We start from the raw sequence: 25384 nt of genomic DNA, 5'->3' as shown, positions 1-25384 counted from the left end.
AATGGAGACGTGTGACCAGTGTTGTTCCATAGGGATCCGTGCTGGGACCACTGTTGTTTGTGATATACATAAATGATTTGGAGGAAAGTATAGGTGGTCTGATTAGCAAGTTTGCAGACGACACTAAGATTGGTGGAGTAGCAGATACTGAAGGGGTCTGTCAGAAAATACAGCAGAATATAGATAGACTGGAGAGTTGGGCAGAGAAATGGCAGATGGAGTTCAATCAGGGCAAATGCGAGGTGATGCATTTTGGAAGATCCAATTCAAGAGTGAACTATACAGTAAGTGGAAAAGTCCGGGGGAAAATTGATTTACATAGAGATTTGGGTGCTCAGGTCCATTGTTCCCTGAAGGTGGCAACGGAGGTCAATAGAGTGGTCAAGAAGGCATACGGCATGCTTTCCTTCATCGGACGGGGTATTGATTACAAGAGTTGGCAGGTCATGTTACAGTTGTATAGGACTTTGCTTCGGCCACATTTGGAATACTGCGTGCAGTTCTGTTCGCCACATTACCAAAAGGATGTGGATGCTTTGGAGAGGGTGCAGAGGAGGCTCACCAGGATGTTGCCTGGTATGGAGGGTGCTAGCTATGAAGAGAGGTTGAGTCGATTAGAATTATTTTCATTAGAAAGACTGAGGTTGAGGGGGGACCAGACTGCGGTGTACAAAATCATGAGACGTATAGACAGGGTGGATAGCAACAAGCTTTTTCCCAGCGTGGGGGATTCAATTACAAGGGGACACGAGTTCAAAGTGAAAGGGGAAAAGTTTAGGGGGGATATGCGTGGAAAGTTCTTTACGCAGAGGGTGGTGGGTGCATGGAACACGTTACCAGCAGAGGTGGTAGACGCGAGCACGATGGCGTCTTTTAAGATGTTTCTGAACAGATACATGAATGGGCAGGAAGCAAAGAGATACAGACCCTTAGAAAATAGGCGACAGGTTTAGATAGAGGATTTGGATCAGCGTCAGCTTGGAGGGCTGAAGGGCCTGTTCCTGTGCTGTAATTTTCTTTTCTTTTCTTCTTTTCTTTTCTATCCTCCCCTTCCCATTTTCAACCTTTAGAACCCGCCCCCTCCAATTTTAAACCTGGAGAGCCCTCCCCTTCCAATTTTAAACCTGGAGAATCCTCCCCGCCTCCCAGAAATCCCAAGAACGGCTGGGAGAGGGAGAGATGGATTGAGATGGAGAAATGAAAAGAAAAGCCTGGAGGTGTCGAGAGAGAATGCAGCAGCGATGTAGCTATTGAGAATGATCCCAGACAAAGAGACAGATGCACAGAGAGAAAGACGTGGAGGGGCAGAGATACAAAGCAAGATGCATTTTCAGAAAAGAGACGGGTATCTCGGGGAGTGGGAGGTGGTGAGAGATGCAGACATAATCTTGCAGGAATGGAGAGTTGGAACTGAGTGAGAAGGAAATGGACTGAGACACAGATAAAAATGCAGAGAGTCGTTGAAAGAGAATGAAAAGGGAAAAGGATGCCTCCAGAGCGAGGCAAAGATATAAAGGTTGTTGAGAGATAAGATTTAAAGATGTGAAGAAGCAGAGCTATCAACATGGAGGGAAGGGGCAGAGAACAAGTTGCAGCAAGAGATGAAGAGAGGGAGATCTACGAGATTACATTGACTGTTCTGGAGCAGCGCTTCACTTACTATTTGCTTCAGAGGCCCCTCCATCCCTCTTCCTTGTGGTGAAAATATCCCCCCACTCACACCCCCACCACCACAACCACCACCACCACCACCACCACCACCACCACCCTTCCAAGACACCATCAATTTACTGTGGATGCTGGAAATCTGTTATATAAGAACATGCTGGGGATAGGGTGGCATAGTGGCGCAGTGGGGTAGTGAGGGGAGCGGCGGTGGTCACGGTTGTGGTCAGGGGAGGGGCAATGGGAAGGTTTTGAGTGAGGGGAGGGGATCTGGAGAATGTTGGAGTGAGAGGAGGGAATGTGGTTAGGGATGGCTTTAGGGTTACTGTCATAGGGCGTGTTGGAGTTAGGGCCCGGGCTATGGGTTAGTTGAAGGTGAGGGGTGGTGTTGAGAGCAGGAATGCTGGGGAGGGTTGCAATGACAGTTGGTGCAGTGGGGAGTCTTAGAATGAATGGTGTGGTCTTGGGGAGGATTGCAGTGTGGGTAGGGATGAAGGGGAGAGTTAGGGTGTGGGAGGGATGGTGTGGAGTGTTAGGGTGGGAGTGGGGCGGTGGGGAGGATAGGTGGGTTTAGTTGAGTGGAGGGGCAGAGGTGACGTTTGGGGTGTGAAGAGGTGCGGTGGAGAGTTTTGAAGCCAGGGGAGGCGGTGGTTAGGGTTAGTGTGTGGGGAGGGTATGTGCCGAGGGTTGGAGTGAGTGGAGGGTCGGTGGGGAGCAGCGGTGATGTGAGTTGGGTTGTGGAGTGAGGAAATGGAGAGAGTTAAAGTGCAAAGGGGAGATAGGGAGTTTGGAGTGAGTGGAGGGACAGTGGGGAGGGTTGGATTGAGGGAAGGAGTGGTGGGGAGAGTTGGAATAAGGAGAGGCGGTGAGGAGGGTTGGAGTGAGGGGTGAGGAGCGATGGAGTGAGGGAAAGGGCTGGTGATGAGTGTTAGGCTGTGGGCAGTGTGATGGTGAGGTTTGGAGTGAGGAGAGGGGCGGTGGTGAGTGCAGGATAGAAGGCAGTAGTGGTGGCGAGCGTTGCTTTGAGGGGAGTGGTGGTGTGGAGGGATGGATTCAGGGGAGGAGTGGTGGGAAAGTTTGGAGTGATTTGGAGTGGTGATGGGGATTGTTCAAGTGAAGTAAGATACGTAGTTAGATTTGGAATAACAGGACAGGCGGTGGGGACAGTTGCAGTGAGGGTAGGGATAATGGGGAATGTTAAGGTGTGGGAGGGAAAGAGTGGAGTGTTAGAGTGGGGAAGGGGCAGTGGGAAGTATGAGGTTGAGAGGAGGTGTGGTGGAGAGATTTGGAATGAGGGGAGGTGCAGCGGGGAGCGTTGGGGTGAGTGGAGGTTTAGTGGGGTGAGTTGGAATGAGGTGAGGTGCCTTGGGGAGGGTTGGCGTGTTGCGACGACCAGTGGGGAGGTTTGGGGTGATGGGAGGTGCCGTGGGGAGGGTTGGAGTGCCGGGACGAGCAGTGGGGAAGTTTGGAGTGATGGGAGGGGCAGTGCCGATGTTTGTGATGAAGGGTGCGGCGGTGCAAATGATTGCTGTGAGGGGAGGTGCAGTTGGGAGTTTTGGATTGAGAGGAGTGGTAGTGGGGTAGACCGGAGTAGGGGAGGGATGGTGGGAAGTGTTGGAGTGAGTAGAGGGATGGTTTGGAAGGTTGGACTGAGGGGAGGGCACTGAGGATGGTTGGATTGGGGGTGGTGTGATAGGGAAGGTTGGAGTGAGGATAGGGGCGGTGGGGAGAGTTGGAGTGAGGGCATGGTGGTAGGGAATGAGGGGTGTAGTGGTGGGGAATGAGGGGGTCAGGGGAGTGGTGGTGAGGAGTGTTGGAGTGAGGGTCCGGGCCGAGGGTTGGATTGCGTGGATGGGCGGTGGGGAGTGTTGGAGTGCGGGACAGGGGTCAATGATATGTGTTGGGAAGAGTGGCGGGACGGTGGGGAAGGTTGGGGTGAAGGAGGGGCGCTGGGGAGTTCTGGAGTGAGGGGATGCGTTGTGGGGAGGTTTGGGGTGAGGAGAAGTGTGGAGGAGAGGGTTGGAGTGAGGCGAGTGGCAGTGAGGAGTGTTAGAGAGATGGGAGGAATAGAGTCGATGGTTATGCTGTGGGGAGGTGCGGTAGGGAGTATTGGATTAAGGGGACTGGTAGTCAGCTGGATTGGATTGAGGGTAGGTCTTCGGGTGGGGAAGGGATAATGGGTCGTGTGGGGCTGAGGGGAGGGGCGATAGGGAGGTTTGGACTAGGGCAGGTGCGGTGGGAGTGTTGGATTGAGGGGAGGGTTTGTGGGGAGCAATGGAGTGAGGGCAGTGGTGGTGTGGAGATCTGCAGTGAATGGAGGTGTAGTGGGGAGGGTTCGATTGTGGGGACGTGTGGCAGGGAAGTTGGAAGTGCTGGCAGGAGTGGTGGCGATCGATTAGAGTGACGGGACATGCGGGTGGGGTAACTTTGGAGAGAGGGGAGGAGCAGTGGCGAGGCTTTTGGTGTGGGGAATGGCGGTGGAGACGGTTGGAGTGAGGGGAGGTGCGGTGGGGAGTGTTGGAGTGAGGATAGTGGTGGTGAGGATTGAAGTGTTGGGCGGGGTGATGTGAAGGTTTAGGCTGGTGGAGGTGCGTTGGGGAGTGTAAGAGTGAGGGGAGTGTTTGTGGGGAGGGTTGAAGTGAGAGCAGAAGTGGCGGGGAGGAGTGGAGTGAGGGAAGGGCTGTAGGGATGTTTGGAGTGAGAGGAGGGTGGTGCGGAGTGTTGGAGTAATGAGGGGCAGTGGGGAGAGTTGTAATGAGGAGAGGAGTGGTAGGGACTGTTGGAGGGAGGAGAGGCATAGTCGGGAGATTAGGAGCGAAAAGAGATGGTGCGGAGGGTTGGAATGAGAGAGGAGCGATGGGGATTGTTGGAATGAGAGGAGGGGTGTGGAGGGTTGGAGTGAAGCGAGGGGCTGTGAGGAACATTGCAGTGAGCGGAGTGGTGGAAGTTTGGATTTTGGGGACTGGTCGTAGGAAGGATTGGTGTGAGGGGAGGGACAGTAGCGTAGGCTGTAGTGAAGGAAGGGAAGTGGGGAGTGTTGGAATGAGAGGAGAGGAGGTGGGGAGATCAGCAGTGAGAGGAGGGGCTGTAGGGTAGGTTGGAGTGAAGGAAAGGCAGTGGGGAGTGTTGGAATGAGGGGAGGGGTGGTGGGGTGATCTGCAGTGAGGAGAGGGGCTGTAGTGTAGGCTGGAGTGAAGGAAGGGAAGTGGGGAGTGTTGGAATGAGGGGAGGGGTGGTGGGGTGATCTGCAGTGAGGGGAGGGCTGTAGTGTAGGATGGAGTGAAGGAAGGGAAGTGGGGAGTGTTGGAATGAGGGGAGGTGTGGTGGGGTGATCTACAGTGAGGGGTGGGGCTGTAGGATATGCTGGAATAATTGTAGCGGCGTTGCTGAGGGTTGATGTGAAGTGGGGAAGGTCGGACTGACGGGAGGGGCAGTGGGGAGTTTTGGGGTAAGGGGAGGGGCGTTGGAGACAGCTGGAGTGAGGAGAGGTGTGGTGGGGTGGGTCGGCGTGAGGGGAGTGGTGGTGGGGACATTTGGGGTGAGGGGAGGGGCGGTCGGGCCAATTGCACTGAGGGGACTGGTGGGCGGTTTGGAGTTTAGGAATGAGGGGAGGTGTGGTGTGGAGGTTTGCAGTGAGGCGAGGGGCTGTAGGGTGTGCTGGACTGAGGGGAGTGGCGTTGCAGAGGTTTGGAGTGAAGGAGGGGTGGTGGGGAAGGTTGGAGTCAGGGAAGGGGCTGTGGGGAGGGTTGGAGTGAGGGGAGCGGTGATGGGAAGGGTTGGATTGTCGGGACAGGCGGTAGGAATGCTGGAGTGAAGAGAGGCGTGGTGAGGAGGGATGGACTGAGGGGAGGGACGATGGTGATTGATGGAGTGTGGGGGGGTGCGGTGGGGATTTTGGATTTTGTGGAGGAGCGGAGTGGAGGGACGAAGTAAGGAGAGGGGCAGTGGGGAGGGTTGGAGTGAGGGGAGGGGCAATGGGGAGGGTTCGATTGTGGGGAAGTGCGGTAGGAAGGTTGGAGTGAAGAGAGGGGTAGTGAGGAGGGTTGGACTGAGGGGAGAGGCGATGGGGAGGGCTGGGGTATTGAGAAGGGCGGTGGGGATTTTCTAGTTAGTGGACGAGTGGTAGGGACGGATGGAGTGAGGGGAGGGGCAGTGGGGAGGAATGGAGTGATGGGAGGGGCGGTCCAGAGATTTGGAGTTAAGTGAGTGGTGGCAGGGAGGGCTGCAGTGATGGAGGTGCAGTGAGGAGTGTTGGAGTGAGCGGAGGAACCATGTTTACAAAGGTGCAATGAACAATCAATCTTGCTCCACATGTGTGTCATCTCTTTCTAAGCTGAGGACAGTAATTTAAAAGTTTTAATGTCTGAGTGTAAATAGCGATCAAAAGAACTGAGCAATGGCATTTACTACTGAAACTAAATCTGCTGTAAAATCTTTTAAAATGTTTGAACGTGCAACGAAATATCCCTTTAATGAATCGGATCAATTTGTAAATGTTTACAGCAGTTATCAGATTTGGTATCCTTTTGATTTAACATCCATTTTTATTGATATTTTTAACAATATATTTTTTGTTCCGGTTATGCACACAGAGGGCATATACACCATAGGAGGTTTCTTAGTGCCCACAGTGCATTGCACTGAAATGTTTACAACACAGAGAGCTGATCGACTATGAGAGGTTTCACAGTGTTCCACAGTGCATTACACTGAAGTATTTACAAACACAGGGAACTGATAGACTACGGTAGGCTTCACGGTGTTCCACAGTGCATTACCCTGAAGTGTTTAGAAACACAGAGGGCTGATACATCAGGAGAGGCTTCACAGTGTTCCACAGTGCATTACAATGAAGTGTTTGCAAACACAGAGAGCTGTTACACTATGAGAGGCTTCACCGTGTGCCACTGTGCATTGCCCTGTAATGTTAATAACACAGAGCGCTGATGCACCATAAGAAGCTTCACAGTTTTCCACAATGCATTAAACTGAACTGTTTACCAGCACAGGGAGCTGATACACCATGAGAGGCTTCACAGTGTACCATAGTGCTTTACACGTAAATGATTACATCACAGGGAGCTGATATACCATGAGAGGCTTCACAGTGTTCCACAGTGCATTGCACTGAATAGTTTACAAACACATCGAGCTGATGCAACATCAGAGGCTTAACCGTGTGCCACAGTGCAGTACACTGAAGAGTTTACAAGCACATGGACCTGATAGACCATGAGAGGCTCAAAGTGTTCAACAGTGCATTACATTGAAGTGATTCTAAACACAGAAGGCTGGTACACCATCAAAGGCTTCACAGTGTACCACTGTGCATTAATCTGAAGTGCTTATAATCACAGATAGCTGATACACCATTAACTGCTTCCCAGTGTCCCGCTGTGCATTACACTGAAGTTTGAAACAAACGCAGAGAGCTGGTGCACGATGAGAGGCTTCCCACTGTTCACAGTGTATTACACTGAAGTGTTAAACACAGAGAGCTGATGCACCATGAGAGGCTATTCAGTGCTCCACAGCGCATTACACTGAAGTGTTAAACACACACACACAGGTGATAAACCATGGGAGGCTGCATAGTTTTCCACAGTGCATTACGCTGAAGTATTTATAAAAACAGGGAGCTGATATGCCAGGAGAGGCTTCACAGTGTTGAGTCTGAGTCAGTCTGGAAGGCAGAGCAAATATAGACCTGTTAAGGCATAGGTGAAAATACAAGGCTGGACTGCATCAATTTTCATGCAAGGAGTCTTACTAGTAAGGCAGATGGATTGAGGGTGTTGATTGGTACATGGGATTATGATATTATTGCTATCATAGAGACATGGATGAGGGAGGTGTTGGACTGGCAGCTCAATATTCCAGGGTATAGAATCTTCAGTTGTGCCAGCAGAGGGGATAAAAGAGGAGGTGGCATTGCACTGTTGACCAAGGTGTCAATTACTGCTGTAAGGATGGATGATATCTGAGAATGTTCCACAAATAAGGCCATATGGGTCGTACTTAAAAACACAAAGGGGGCAATCACTTGGCTGGGAGTGTACTACAGGCCTCCAAACAGCCAGGGAGAGATAGAGGAGCAGATCTGTCGGCAAAACAGAGAGGTGTAAAAATAATAGGGTAATAATAGTAGGGGATTTCAACTTACCGAATATCAACAGTGATAGTCTTCGCGCAAAAGTTTAAAGGGGGCAGAATTCTTAAATTGCATACAGGGGAGCTTTTTGAGACAGTACGTAGAAAATCCTACAAATGAAGGGGCAGTACTGGACATAATCCTAGGAAATGAAGTTGGACAAGTGATAGAAGTGTCAGTGGGGGAGCATTTCGGGGATAGTGACCATAACTCTGTACGATTTAAGGTAGGTATGGATAAGGACAAAGACAGGCCAGAAATAAAGGTACTGAATTGGGGTAAGGCGGATTTCAGCCTGATAAAACAGGTTCTGGCCAAAGTGGATTGGGAGCAACTACTCGTAGGAAAGTCTACATCAGATCAGTGGGAGTCATTCAAAGAGGAAATAGAGAGGGTTCAGAGCCAACATGTAATAGTTAAGGTAAAGGATAGGACCAACAAGTACAGGGAACCCCGGATGTCAAGGGGAAATAGAGGATTGGATCAGAAAAAAAGGAGGTTTATGGCAGATTCGGAGCGCTGAAAACGGCGGCAGCAATGGAGGAGTATAGAAAGTGTAGCGGGAGCACTTAAAAATGTAATTAGGAGAGCGAAGAGCGGACATGAAAAAAACATGAGGCGCTTTATGAGTACATTAAGGGCAAGAGGATAACCAGGGAAAGAGTAGGGCCCATTCGGGACCAAAGTGGCAATGTGTGCCTGGAAGACATAGGTGAGGATTTAAATGAAGACTTTGCATCTGTGCTCTCTATGGAGAAGGACGAGATAGGTTTAGAGATCAGGGAGGGGGGTTGTGATATACTTGAACATATCAACATTGAAAGGGAGGCAGTATTAGCTTTTTTAGCTGGTTAAAAGTGGATAAATTGCCAGATCCAGATGAGATGTACCCCTGGCTGTTATGTGAGGCAAGGGAGGAGATAGCAGGGGCTCTGACACAAATTTCAAAATGCTCTCTGGCCACAGGAGAGGTACCAGAGGACTGGAGGACAGCGAATGTGGTAGCATTATTTAAGAAGTGTAGCAGGGATAAATCAGGTAATTACAGGCCAGTGATTCTAACATCGGAGGTTGGGAAAATACTGGAAAAACGTCTGAGGGACACGATTAATCTTCACTTGGAGATTTAGGGATTAACCAGGGATAGTCAGCATGGCTTTGTCAGGGGAAGATCGTGTCTAACTAACTTGACAGAATTTTTCGAGGCTGTCACTAAATATATAGATGAGGGTAAATCTGCAGATGCAGTCTACAAGGACTTCAGTAAGGCGTTTGAGAAGGACCCGCATGGGCGATTGGTTAAGAAGGTAAGAGACCATGGGATCGAGGGCAATTTGGCAAATTGGTTTCAAATTTGGCTTAGTGGCAGGAGGAGAAGGTAATGGTTGAGGGTTGTTTTTGCGAGTGGAAGCCTATAACACTGATGTATCACAGGGATCGGTTGTGCTACCCTTGTTGTTTGTAGTGTACATACATGAATTACACATGAATATAGGAGGTACGATAAGTAAGTTCGCAGATGACACGAAAATTGGTGGTGTTGTAAATGGTGAGGAGGAATGCCTTAGATTACAGGACGATATAGATGGGCTGGTAAGATTCGAGCAGTCGCAAATGGAATTTAATGCTGAGAAATGTGTGGTGATGAATTTTGGGAGGACTAACAAGGCAAGTGAATGTGCAGTGGATGGTAGGACACAGGAGGTGTGGAAGGTCAGTGGGACCTTGATGTACTTGTACGTAGATCACTGAAGGCAGCAGCGCAGGTAGATAAGGTGGTTAGTAAGGCGTATGGGACACTTGTGTTTATTAACAGAGGCATCCAAAATAAGAGCAGGGAGGTTATGATGGATGTATAGGCGGGATAGAGGGGGATGTAAAAGGGGCGGGGGAGTTGCATTGCTGGTTAAGGAGAATATCACAGCTGTACTACGGGAGGACACCGGTCATTCAGCGAGGCAATATGGATTAGATTAGATTAGATTAGAGATACAGCACTGAAACAGGCCCTTCGGCCCACCGAGTCTGTGTCAAACATCAACCACCCATTTATACTAATCCTACACTAATCCCATACTCCTACCAAACATCCCCACCTGTCCCTATATTTCCCTACCACCTACCGATACTAGTGACTATTTATAATGGCCAATTTACCTATCAACCTGCAAGTCTTTTGGCTTGTGGGAGGAAACCGGAGCACCCGGAGAAAACCCACGCAGACACAGGGAGAACTTGCAAACTCCACACAGGCAGTACCCGGAATCGAACCCGGGTCCCTGGAGCTGCGAGGCTGCGGTGCTAACCACTGTGCCACTGCATGGGTGAAGCTCAGGAATAGGAAGGGTGCAGTCCCGATGTTGGGGGTATTCTACAGGCCTCCTGACAACCAGCAGGAGGTGGAGGAGCAGATATGTAGACAGATTTTGGAAAGATGTAAAGGTAATAGGGTTGTGGTGGTGGGTGATTTTAACTTCCCCTATATTGACTGTGGCTCATTTCGTGCTAGGATCTTGGATGGGGCAGAATTTGTGAGGAGCATCCAGGAGGGCTTCTTGAAACAGTATGTAGATAGACCAACTAGGGATGGGGCCGTACTGGACCTGCATATTGGGGAATGAGCCCAGCCAGGTGGTCAAAGTTCAGTGGGGCGGGGAGCATTTCGGGAGCAGTGACCATAATTCCATAAATTAAAAGGTACTTGTGGATAAGGATAAGAGTAGTCCTCGGGTGAAGGTGCTAAATTGGGGGAAGGCTAATTTTAACAATATTAGGCAGGAACTGAAGAATTTTGATTGGGGGCGGCTGTTTGAGGGGAAATCAACATCTGACATGTGGGAGTGTTTCAAACGTCAGCTGATTAGAATCCAGGACCAGCACGTTCCTGTGAGGAAGAAGGATACGTTTGGCAAGTTTCGGGAAGCTTGGATAACGCGAGATATTGTGAACCTAGTCAAACAGAAAAAGGAATCATTTGTAAGGGCTGGAAGGCTAGGAACAGATGAAGCACTTGAGGAATATAAAGTCAGTAGGAAAGAAGTTAAGCAAGGAGTCAGGAGCGCTAAAGGGGTCATGAAAAGTCATTGGTAAACAGGATTAAGGAAAATCTCAAGGCTTTTTATACGTATATAAAGAGCAAGAGGGTAACCAGGGAAAGGGTTGGCCCACTCAAGGACAGACATGGGAATCTATGTTTGGAGCCAGAGGAAATGGGAGAGGTGCTAAATGAGTACTTTGCATCAGTATTCACCAAAGAGAAGGACTTGGTGGATGATAAGCCTAGGGAAGGGAGTGAAAATATTCTCAGTCATCTCATTATCAAAAAGGAGGATTTGTTGGGTGTCTTGCAAAACATTAAGTTAGATAAGTCCCCAGGGCCTCATGGTATCTATCCCGGAATACTAAGGAAGGCAAGGGACCTGGGGCCTGGACCTGGGGCCTGGGGCCTGGACAGAAATCTTTGCATCCTCATTGGCTACAGGTGAGGTCCCAGAGGACTGGTGCATAGGCAATGTTGTTCCTTTGTTTAATAAGGGTGGAAAGGATAATCCAGGAAATTATAGGCCGGTGAACCTTACGTCAGTGGTAGGGAAACTATTAGAGAGGATTCTTCGGGGCAGGAAGTACTCCCATTTGGAAACAAACGATCATATTAGCGAGAGACAGCATGGTTTTGTGAAAGGGGTTTCGTATCTTACTAATTTGATTGTTTTTTTTGAGGAAGTGATGAATATGCTTGATGAAGGAAGGGATGTTATCCTGAGGGACTTCAGTAAAGCCTTTGAAACGATCCCTCATGGCAGACAAGTAGTAACAGTGAAGTCACACGGAATCAGAGGTGAGCTGGCAAAATGGATACAGAACTGGCTCAGTCACAGAAGACAGAGTGTATCAGTGGATGGGTGTTTTTCTGAATGGAGTGATGTGACTGGTGGTGTTCCGCAGGGATCAGTGCTGGGACCTTTGCTGTTTATAGTATATATAAATGATTTCAAGGAAAATGTAGCTGATCTGATTAATACATTTGCGAACGATACAAAGGTTGGTAGAGTTGCGGATAATGATAAGGATTGTCAGAGGATACTGCAGGATATAGATCAGTTGGAGACTTGGGTGGAGAAATGGCAGACGGAGCTTAATCCGGACAAATGTGAATAGATGCATTTTGGAAGGCCTAATGCAGGTGGGAGGTATAAAGTAAATGGCAGAACCCTTCGGAGTATTGACAGGCAGAGAGATCTGGACGTCCAGGTCCACAGGTCACTGAAAGTGGCAACGCAGGTGGATAAGGCAGTCAAGAAGGCATACGGCATGCTTGCCTTCATCGGTCGGGGCATAGAGTATAAAAATTGGCAAGTCATGTTGCAGCTGTACAGTACCTTAGTTAGGCCACACTTAGAATGTTGCTTGCAATTCTGGTCGCCACACTACCAGAAGGGCATGGAGACTTTGGAGAGGGTACAGAGGAGGTTTGCCAGGACGTTGCCTGGTCTGGAGGGCATTAGCTATGAGGAGAGTTTGGAGAAACTGGGATTGTTTTCACTGGAACGACGGAGGTGGAGGGGCGACATGATAGAGGTATACAAAGTTTTGAGCGGCATAGACAGAGTGGATAGTCAGAAGCTTTTTCCCAGGGTGGAAGAGTCAGTTACTGGGACATAGGTTTAAGGTGCGAGGGGCAAAGTTTAGAGGGGATGTGCGAGGCAAGTTTTTTACACAGAGGGTGGTGAGTGCCTGGAGCCTGCTGCCAGGGGAGATGGTGTAAGCAGATACGATAGCGACGTTTTAGAGGCATCTTGACAAAGACATGAATAGGAAGTGAATCGAAGCATATGGGCCCCGGAAGTGCAGAAGGTTTTAGGTTAAGCAGGCATCAAGATCGGCGCAGGCTTGGCGGGCCGAATGGCCTGTTCATGGCTAGATCCACACAGAAATACAGATGCAAACATACACGAAAGCACCCACACAGGTCATACACACAGCGCAACGCAGGCCCTGAGACAAACCCACACACATTCACAAGTACACGCACACACGTACGCACACACACACACATGCAGAAACACACAGGGATGCACCAAGACACAATGCACAGCACAGGCCTGAGACACACACATACACAAACAGACACACACAAACACAGGTACACACACAAACAGACACAGAAACACAGACACACAGTTACACCACACAACCGAGGCCCTGAAGCACGAACGCACACACACTCAGACGCACAAAGAGCACACACACACTCACATGCACACACATACAGCACAAGCCAGGCCCTGAAATAAACACAGACACGGACACACACATACACATACACGAAGACACAGAGCACAACCCAGGCCCTGAGACACGGACACACGTACATAAGTACACCCAGACACATCCACATACAAATACAGAGGCAAACATATGTGAACACACCCACACAGGCTCACACACACAGCGCAACACAAACCCTGAGGCACACACAGGAACAGACACACAGACACAAACAGACACACGCACAAACACATATACACACACACATACATACACACGCAGACCTGGCCCTGAGATAGACACATACACATGCATACGTACGCATACACTCACACACACACACAAACACACATGACGTCAGAAATATTGAGACACACACACACAGATACACACACATCTCACAACCCAGATCCTGAAACATAAAACACACGCACGCAGAAACAGCGCAGAACCCAGGCCCTGAGACAAATCCACACACACGCTTAACACACTGAGATGCACCAAGACACAAAACACAACACAGGCCTGAGCCACACACGTACACAAACACACACACACACATATACACAGCCCCACACACTCCACACCCACTGATATACAAACACAGAGGAACACACACACACACACACACAAAATACAGACGCACAAGGCACACACAAACACACACACATGCTCAAAGCACAGCCCAGTACTTGAGAAAGACACACACACAAACACACATACGAAGACACAAATCACAACCCAGACCCTGAGACGCACCTATGCACACAAACACGCATCCATACACAGCCTAGGCCCTGAGATATACGCACAGACACACGCCCACAGACCACATACGCACACACATACAGCACAACCCAGACCCTGAGACAAACCTACACACACACTCAGATACACACACAAGAAGGCATAAAGCACAACCCAGGCACAGTGGCGCAGTGGTTAGCACCGCAGCCTCACCGCTCCAGCGACCCAGGTTCAATTCTGGGTACTGCCTGTGTGGAGTTTGCAAGTTCTCCCTGTTTCTGTGTGGGTTTTCTCCGGGAGCTCCGGTTTCCGCCCACAAGCCAAAAGACTTGCAGGTTGGTAGGTAAATTGGCCATTATAAATTGCCCCTAGTATAGGTAGGTGGTAGGGAAATACAGGGACAGGTGGGGATGAGGTAGGAATATGGGATCAGTGTAGGATTAGTATAAATGGGTGGTTGATGGTCGGCACACACTCGGTGGGCCGAAGGGCTATATGTCTAAAACTAAAAAACTAAAACTAAAAACTAAAGGACATGGAAACACGCGCACACATGCAGCCAGAAAAACCCACACTCAAACACAGGTACAAACATACGCAGACATACTGAGACAGGATTACGCACAAAGCACAAACCATCTGCGAGACACAAACACGCACACACACACGCAGACAAACATACACACACGCACACGCATCCACATAAACGCACAGTCACATGCGCAACAGGTACACACACACATAGAATCAAAGGCACACATGGATGCAGGGCAACCTAGACTCTGAGACACGAACACACAGACACAGACCCACAAAGAAACAGGCAAACACAGACACAAAACACAACCAAGGCCCTGAGACACACACACATATCCACACTCATCCACACACACACAGGTACACACTCACAAACCGACATAAATAAACACAGGCACACAGATATGCAGCGCAGCCAGGCCCTGAGGCACACACACACGCATGCACACACAGTCCATATCCTGAGATGCACACAAACACACACACACGCACAAGCATAGAGCATAAACCAGACCCTGAGACAAACTCACAAACATGCACACACACACACACACAGAGCACAACAACCCCACCCCTGACCCTCACTCGCACAGCCCAGGGCCTAATATATTAAAAAAAAACACACACACACACACACAGTACAGCAGAAGCACTGTGACACAAGCAAAGACACAGACAGACACACAGAAAGACAGACGCGCGCACACGCGCCCCGCACACACACACACACACACACACACTCTTGGAACACTTTCGTCATTCCTTCACTGTCACTGGGTCAAAATCCTGGAACTCGCTTCCTAACAGCATAGTGGGTGTACCTAACCCACATGAACTGCAAGAAGGCAGATCACCACCACATTCTGAAGGGCAATTAGAGATGGGAAATAAATGCTGGCCTGTCCAGCGTTGCCCACATACCACACACACACATATAACCAAACACGCACGCACATATACGAACACCAACACGCACACACACAGATGGACACATATACACACACACAAAGACACAAAGCACAACCCAAGCCTTGAGACTCACACACAAACTCGTCACACACACACACACACACACACACACACACACACACACACACACACACAAACACACACAGCAGAACCTAGACTCTGAGACACAAAACAGGTGTACACAAACCACAACGCAGACCTGACACACAGGTCACACACACACACACACACACACACACACGCACACACACACACACACACACAGCGCAGATCCTGAGAGACATACACCCACACACGAACCCACACATAGCAAATCACACACACAGCCAACCCAGATCCTGAGACACAAAACACACATGCATGTGTGCATGCATTTCTACACACATACAGACACATGGAAACCCACAGCACAACCCAGTCTCTGAAGCACACTAACATACACACGCACACACAAACACAGAGACACACACGCAGGCAAAAAGACACACACATACACGGACAACGCGCAGCCAAGACCCTGGGCCACGGACATACACGCACAGCACAACAGAAGCAATGAAACACACACACACACACACACACACACACACACACACAAACAGACACAGAGACACATACAGCAAAGCACAGGCCCTGAGGGACACACACACACAGACACAGAGACACAAATAGACGCACAGCTCAAGCCAGGCAATGACATGCAGACATCCACACAAAGGAAGATATACACAAACACGCACAGACACACACAGACACAGTCACACACACACATGGAATCACAGGCACACTGAGATACAGAGCAACCCAGACTCTGAGACACGAACACACAGACACAGACCCACAAATAAACAGGCAAACACAGACAATGCAACACAGCCAAGTCCCCGAGAGAGAGAGAGAGAGAGAGACACACACACAAAAACAGACATATACACATTCACCCACACACACACACGGGTACACACTCACAAACCGACATAAATAAACACAGGCACACAGATATACAGCACAGCCAGTCCCTGAGACACGGACACATACACACAGACTCACAAAAAAGTAACAGACACACAGACGCACACACACAGAGCATGACCCAGGACCTGAGACACACACACACATATGTACACCCGCACACACACACAAGCATAGAGCACGAACCAGACCCTGAGACAAACTCACACACAGAAACACATACACACACAGACACACAGCACAACCCAGGCCCTCGCACACACACACAGAGCACAACAACCACACCCCCCGCCCACCCAAACACACACAGCCCAGGGCCTGAGATATTAAAAAATACTCACACACACACACAGACTCACACAGAGTACAGCAGAAGCACTGTGACACAGACAGAGACTCAGACACATGCACAGCGAAAGGCAGACGCGCGCACACACACACACACACACACACACACACACACACACACACACACAAACACACACACAAACACACACACACACACACACAAACACACACACACAGCACAACAACCCCAAGTCCACCCACACACGCACAGCCCAGGGCCTAAGATATATAAAAAAATGCGCACACACACACGCACACGCATACACGCGCACACGCACTACAGCAGAAGTACTGTGACACAAGCATAGACACAAACACACACACACAGAGAAAGACAGACGCGCGGACATGCACCGCACACACACACCCACACACTCTTGGAACTATATCGCCGTTCGTTTACTGTCACTGGGTCAAAATCCTGGAACTTGCTTCCTAACAGCATAGTGGGTGTCCCTACCCCACATGGAATGCAAGAAGGCAGATCAACACCACATTCTGAAGGGCAATTAGAGATGGGAAATAAATGCTGGCCTGTCCAGCGTTGCCCACATGTCATGAATAAAAAAAAACCATGACATCGAGACACACACAGAAAGACATATGCACACACATACATACACACGCGCACACACCTACGCACGGGCATCGACACACACACACACACACATGCACACACACACACACACACACATGCACACACACACACACATACACAGCTCAACCCAAGCCCTGAGATGCAAACACAGAAGTACGCACGCACGTTGCACAATCCAGGCCCTCAGACCCCAACACACACATGCACACAATTAACTGTGCACACACACAGACACAAACACACACAACACAACTCAGGCCCTGAGACACAAAAACAGCAAAAGACGCACACATGCACACAGCACATTCCAGGCTTTGTGATTCAAAATCACACATATACATACACACACACACACACACACACACGCACACACACACACAAATATCCAAACACGCACACACATATACGAAAAACAAAACGCACACACACAGATGCACGCACAAACACACACACGAAGACACAAAGCACAACCCAAGCCTTGAGACACACACACACACACACACACACGTCACACACAAACACACCGACACAAACACACACAGCAGAATCCAGACTCTGAGACACAAAACAGGCGCACACACACCACAACACAGACCTGAGACACAGGACACACACACACTCATGCACACACCACAGCGCAGATCCTGAGAGACACCCACCCACATACACGCATAGCACAACAGAAGTTATGAAACACACACACACACACAAACAGATACAGAGACACATACAGCAACGCACAGAACCTGAGGGACACACACACACAGACACAGAGACACAAATAGAAGCACAGCTCAAGCCAGGCAATGGCATGCAGACACCCACACAAAGTAAGATACACACAAACACGCACAGACACGCACACACAAACACGCACAGACACGCACACACAGACACACACACACACACACACACACACAAGCACATTAAAGCCTGGCTCGCGCATAAAATTGAAACCCGAAGCGGTCCTGACCCGACAACAGCCAACCCGAGCCCGAGCCGAGCCCGAGACCTTCAGTTTTCTGAATGCCCGACCCGACCAGAACCCGACAGACTTTAGACCAGTGATCGAATACAGGGGCCAGTTGTTGCTTTACCTGTGTCCAACCAACATCATTAAGTTTTAAAAATAAAACAACAAGCACTAATTTCAAACAGGTGAAGCTATCTTGATCCACAGCACTTGTGGGAAAAATAAGTATCCACTTCAGAAAATCATGCAATGCAACAAATAAGCTTCTGAAATGTATCAACTTGCGAAGCCAAGTAACAAAAAATCTCTGCGGAGAACGCAGGTTGGGAAGTTTAATCTCCCTATTTCCAGATAATGTTAAGTCACTCGGCGAAGACAGATTAAAGTAAGAGATCAGTTTATGCTCCAATATCTATGTGGGCAAAGAGCAAAAAGAGGTGAGAAGAGTGGGATCCAGCCCGACCCGACCCCAGCCCCAATTTTGGACCCAGAAGAGAGACCCAATCCGAACGAAAAGTGTCACATGTCGTCGGGTCCTGCCGGGTTTGGATCGGGTCGCCATGCTGTAACACACTTCATATCACATCACACTCCAGGCATTGAACCACAGACACACACAAACACACACTCACATACATGCAACACACACACACACATCACATCACACACGCACATCACATCTTACCCCAGGCACTGAACCAGATACACACACGCTCATACACACACATACTCACACACTCCCAAACACTCTCTTTACAGGCCAGCCACTGAGTCTGATACAAACAGGCATACAGACACACGCATTCTATTTACACACCAGGCCCTGAGCAAGATACAAATAGACTCACACATGCACACGAACGCACACATACACACACAGACACACATACATACACACACAGACATGCATCATACCCCAGGCACTGAGTCAGACATCCACTGACACACACACACTCACGAAGTCACAGAGCACAGCCCAAGCCCTGAGACACACAACCTCGTAAACACATTCACACAGACAGTCAGTCTAATATTTAATTTCCCAATCAAGAGAAAACTGCTGCAGGTGCTCGAAATCTGAAAATGCTGGAAATATTCTGCCCGTCTGGCATCATCTGTGGAGAGAGAAACACAGTTAAAGTTTCAGGTCGCTGACTGTCCATCAGAACTGGGACAAATTAGAGATGGAACAGATTTTAAACCAGACAGGGAAAGGAGGGAAGGGTAGGATTGTGATTAACATTGCATTTAACTATTACAATATCATCCTTTTGGCATTCAATTTCACCTTCCTTCCAGTAAATCACAGACCTTATTGTTTCTTCTTTCGGGTTCAAACATTTCAAACATTACCGAATACAAGAACACATTTATACATCTCAATAAGTCCTCAAACAAACTGGTAACTTTGCTCCAACCTGATGTATAATTTCTCTGTTTATTTCCCTTCCTCACAGATAACTTACTGACGATTGGGATCCAGTCTCGGGGAAAGTGTGGTCTCTCCAAATGTGTCACACGCTACCTGGTGGCCATGTCAGCGGCGGATCTACTGCTCATTATCCGGGACCTGATATTGAGACACATTCCCATTGTTTATTGCGAACAGTTTCAGTTCCTGGAGTCCATCCCTGTGTGTAATATCCACGCCGTCCTGCTTTATGCAGCCACTGACTGTTCTGACTGGTTCACCATCACTTTCATTTTTGATTGATTTTTGGCCATTTGTTGCCAGAAACTGGAAAGTATATTATGCAGTGAGAAAATGTCGGCTGTAGTTCAAGGAGCAGTGACTGTGCTGAGCTGTTTAAACAACATCTTCTGGTATTTTATGTTAACAAGTAAGTATACAAAAGCGAGTATCCCCTGGTTTTGGCATGTTACAATGGATGTTGTGGAATCTCGTGTCTGGATAATAATCGCGTTCCTCCACAACATTCTAAACCCGGGGATTCCATTTGTGCTGATTCTGCTACTGACTGCTCTCACTGTCAGACACATTTTAGTGAGTGGCAGAGGATGCAGGAGACTCCGAGCTCACAGCAGTGGGGAGAGACGCAGAGACCCTCAGATGGAGAGTCGAAGAAAACCCAACTTCTTACTGTTCGTTATCTCGGGGAATTTCATCCTGTTGTGGACGATGTTAATTGTGTATTCGACATGGAACAGGATGTGGTATTTGGGGTATCTGTCTGTATTTCTACCCATTTTTCTGCTGGAATTAGGCTTCATGCTTCAGCTCCTGAGTTGCTGCACAAACACTGCAATTTACGCCGTGACCCAGACTCAGTTCAAAGAGCAGTTGAATAATGTGCTGAAATATCCCTTTGCTACAATTGCAAAATTCATCCAAACATCATAGGAACTTTTTTGGTTCTTTCTCTCTTTCTTTTTGTGACATTATTTCTTTTTCACTCTCATTCTCTCTCTCTATCTCTCAGGCTTACCTCTCCTTCTCTTTTATTGGCTCTCTCTGCTTTTCTCTGGCATTCTCTCTTTCTTGGTCTCGCGCACTCTCAGTCTTTCCTTTCTCTCCGTTTGGCTCCTCCCCTCTTTCTTTCTGTGGCTTTCTTTATTTCTCTATCACGCTTCACCTCTCTCTCTCTCTCTTTCTCTCTGTTTCTCTTTGCCTCTTTCTCTCTCTTCTCTGGTTTTCTCTTTGGCTCTACTTCTCTCCCTTTCTTATGTTTTCTATCTTTCTCTGATGTTCTAGTTCTCTGTTTTTATTTCTTTTTTTCCTTCTTTGGCTTTTTGGATCTCGCTCTCTCTCATACTGACTTGCTTTCTCTCTATATCTATGGCTTTTTCTCTCCCTCTTTCTCTTCATTTCTCTCTCATTCTCACGCTCTTTCACTTTTACTTTATCTCTATCTCTTTCTGTTTATTTCTCTCTCATTCTCACCCTCTTTCACTTTTACTTTGGCTCTGTCTCTCTCTCCTCTCTGGCTCTCTTTGAGTGGTTTTCTCTCTATTTCTCAGGATGTCTTTCTTGCTTTGTTGTTTTACTTCCCCTTTTGACTCTTACACTTTTTCTGGCTTTCTACCTTCCTCTGGCTTTCTTTATTTATTTGGCTCTTTCTCTCTATCACTGACTTTCATTCCGGCTCTTTCTCTCTCCTTTACTTTCTTCCTGTCTATTTCTCTCTGGTTTCCTCTCTCTTTCTTTGGCTCTTTCTCTTTAGCTCTTCCTTTCTATCTCTCATTCTTTGTGTTTCCCTCTATCTCTATCCATGTTGCTATTTCAATCTTTCTGCATCTATTTCCCCTTACCTCAAATTTTTGAACCCCCCAACCACCCCACCCCCTCCGCCAGCAAATTATGGGCATACCAATCTCTGCGCACGTTTTGGACGCCTCTCCCTCTGCAATTTTTGGGCAATCCCCTGCATTCTGGCCTTCACACTCCCTGCAAATTTTCTGAACCTCCACCCCCCGCAAAACACCGGGGCACAATACACGCCAACAAACTTCCCCCCTCCCCGCAAAACCTACGATCCCCAATCAGCCACCCATCTAATACCCCTTTGTCCAAGTAGCCACCTATCTAATACCCCCACTTGAGCAGGCACACCCCATTTAATAGCCCCCATCAAGAGACCCTGCTCTAATATTCCCCTGTCAGCAGATCCCCAACTAATACCCATCGTCTACAGACCCCCATCTAAGTATCACCCCGTGAACAGACCTCCATCGAATTAGCCTTTGATAACAGACCCCCATCAATACTTCCGTGTGCGCAAACACCTACCCTGTGAACCGACCCCCATTTAATACAACCCTTGAGAATACCCCATCGAATGAAGCCCCGTGAACAGGCCACCATCTAATTCACCCGCTGTGAACAGACCCCCAGCTAATACCCAACCCATGGAAATTGACCCACATCTATTCTGCCTGTCAACCGACAGACATCTGCTAATCCGCACCCCCGTCAACAGACCCCCATCTATTGCTGCACCGTGAACAGATGCCCCCATCTAATTTCCCAACTGTGAACAGACCAACATCTAATACCTTCACTGCAAACAGGCCCCCATGTAATACCCCCATCTATTTACCCCCGCATGAACAGACCACCAGCTAATCACCCCACCTTTGTGGACAGACCCCCATATAATTAACCACACAGGAAAGCCCTCTAATAACACTGCCCCATCCTCCGCCTTGAAGAGTCCGCAGTTTAAACCTCCCATGAGCATACTGGAGAAATCCCACCTCCCATTTTGAATTTAGAGAGAATCCTTCCCATTTTAAACCTGGAGAAGCCCCCTCCCCCAATTCCCATTTTAAACTGGAAAATCGCCCCCCCCCCCTCAACTTTAAAAGTTAAATATTTCCCTATATGAATATGGCTCTCTAATTCCTTCACTGTCCCCATTTTTAACAGAAGGAGAGAGAGGGAGAGAGATTCCCGTATCCAATGATCAATATTAATTTGCATCACCCTCTCAAATTCTATGTACGTCTGCTGAGCCAGTCCCATAAGTCCAGACACGTCTGACGGTAAGCTTCGGGACTAAATCACATTAAGTGAGAATAGCCTTTTTTGCTATCTCCTAATCTGCAGAATTATGTTCAGGAAGCATGGCATAAACATCATGAGCTCTGCCTAGCAACCTGCTTTGCGTAAGAAGTGTCCAGCTTTCCATTGGCCATTTCATTTTTTTTGGCTATTTTTTTCAAAAGAAACGAAACCTCCCTATCCTCAAACGTAGAGAGAGCTGGTATGATTTTAAACAGCTTTTAGCGGGGTCCTGGGCTGGATTCAGATTCATCCTGACCAGAAATTTCCCTGGAGTCCAGACAACGCGTTTGTCTTGTTTCCATCACTTTTAATTTGTGCGCCCTAGTTCCTCTTTCACTCTCTCACTTAAATTCAATTCTAAGCCTTTCCTATTCTATATATTTTTCTTTTTTTTTATGGTGAAGCTGAGGTTTTCCCAGTTCTATTGCTGTTTCTTTTTCTTTTTCCTTATCAAGTTTTTTTAATTATGCTTCTTTTTCCTGCTCAAGTTTGTTTTTCATTTCTAACTGAGTCTTAGACAACTCAACTGCATTACGCCATGACTTACTATCTTCTTGTGCCTCTTCTTCCTCTTCCATTTCCAGTTGTTGGGTTCTCATGACAGTTACTTCTGGGTTTTATTCGCACCTAATTTCAATTCTAACCCCTTTCATATTCTGCCAACGCGATCAATTTAACCTTGTTTGAAAGTCAATGAGGGAAACCTTCTCTTTTCCCAGAAAAGTTGCTGCAACTGCTAATGCCATTATTAAGATATAGCCTTCATCCTTATACAAGAAATCGGATTCTTCTTTTCGCCCTTTCAAATTATTAGTTGCCTTATTATTCACACAATTAATGTCGGATTTGAATCTCAGGCGAGGCCCGAATTATTATGTTATGACCAAGACGGGAGTAGTGCACTGTTAATTCAGTCACACTACTCCACAGGTTAAAGCACAGAAGTAATGTTTCCCACCGACTGGACAAATAGCCACATATATCACTTTATTTATCCACAGAATAACACACACCAAACCAGATTTCTTTAAACAACAACACAATCAACTGTTTAATAATAAACCAGTTTTAAATTGTAATGAGATGATTCTATATGTATCAAAAGGTTTTATAACTCCTTAATCTTCCCAACCCTCATGCATGCAGTCAATTCCCAGTTGATAAAGAAAATGTTTTAAATGTGAACTGTTGCTGAGGAATAAATAAATTACTATGTTGTAACATTTGTTTACATTTTACTGGATCGGTGCGATGTCCCAGAATCGAATGGTCAGATGCCACTTGATGCCTCTCCAGGTGAAATTAATGAACCATGTATGGTGGGGAGGCGTTCAAGATAGTTATTCTGCAGCAGACATCACACAAATATTTTACCAACACGTTGTAGCAATAGGGCGATTAAAATTTTAAAGTAGCAGTCAAACAGTGGAAACTTTCTTGAGATTGCAGGCTCTCTCCAAAGACACAAACTCAACAGGATTTTCTCTTCGCAAAGAAACCTTCTCCACAGAGCATAGCAATTACAGAACTGACTCCTCAGACAGCAATCCTTAAAAAAAGGCAACAGTAACTGTCCACACCGGAAACAAAGGTTTCTCTTCTCCAAAGTGGCGTTTTTCCTCAGAAAGTGGAATTGCCTCTTTTCTCTGGGTTTCGTCCTATCTCTTCAGGCAGGTCAAAACCTCACCTTGAGTGTAGCACTCTTCCCTTGAAATGCAGGGCTTATTTTAAAGATAATAGGCCTTTTCCCTGATTTATCAGCGACTCACATCTTCAGCCGCTGCGCACAGCTCTCTGTCTCTCCAGTTTTACTGCACAACTGCAACTAACTTTTTTTTTTCACAGAAGTCATAGGATCATCTTAAAATCTTTCTGTTCCTCGGATAATAACTGCCCTGTACTCTTCAAACACCAAACGCTAACATTCGTATCACATAACGGTTATTTTTTCCTCCTCAGTCAGAAGTCACATAGACCTTTAAGTTTTAAGGGGGGGGTAAATGCTTATGAAAATGACAGCACACAAGGGGCCATTCAGTCCATCATGTCAGCACCACCTCTCCGAATGACCAATTAACCTATTGACCCTCCCCTGCCTTCTCCCCATATACTTGCACCTTCTTCCTTTTCACATAACAGTCTGTTTTCTTTTTAAATACCTCGATTGAATCTGCCTGCGCTATACTCTCTGGCAGTGCATTTAAGACATTCTATAGCTTTTGATTATCTTGCTAACTACTTCAGATCTGTGCTATCTCGATCGTGACCCTTTCACGACCGGGGACAGCTTTTCCTGTTCTAATCTTCCCAGACCGCTCATGATTTTGAATGCTTCGCTCAAATCTCGTCTCATCTCATCCTTCTCTTTTGCAAGGACCATGGTCCCAACTTCTCCAACCTATCTTCAAAACTGAAGTTTCTCATCCCTGGAACCAATGTAGTGAATCTTATGTGCTCTTTCACCAATGCTTTCAAATCTTTTTTGAGAAAGCAGCGCCCAGAATTGGATGCAATACTCTTGCTAAGTCCGAACCAGTGCCTGATACAAATTCAACATAACCTCCTTGGTCTTGTACTCTATGCCCTATTTTATAAAGCCTAGGAATCTGTATGTTTCATTAACTGCACCCT

The sequence above is a fragment of the Heterodontus francisci genome, chromosome 44 (genome assembly GCF_036365525.1).
Source record: "Heterodontus francisci isolate sHetFra1 chromosome 44, sHetFra1.hap1, whole genome shotgun sequence".
NCBI classification, from domain to species: Eukaryota; Metazoa; Chordata; class Chondrichthyes; order Heterodontiformes; family Heterodontidae; genus Heterodontus; species Heterodontus francisci.
This window is presented reverse-complemented; position numbering follows the sequence as displayed.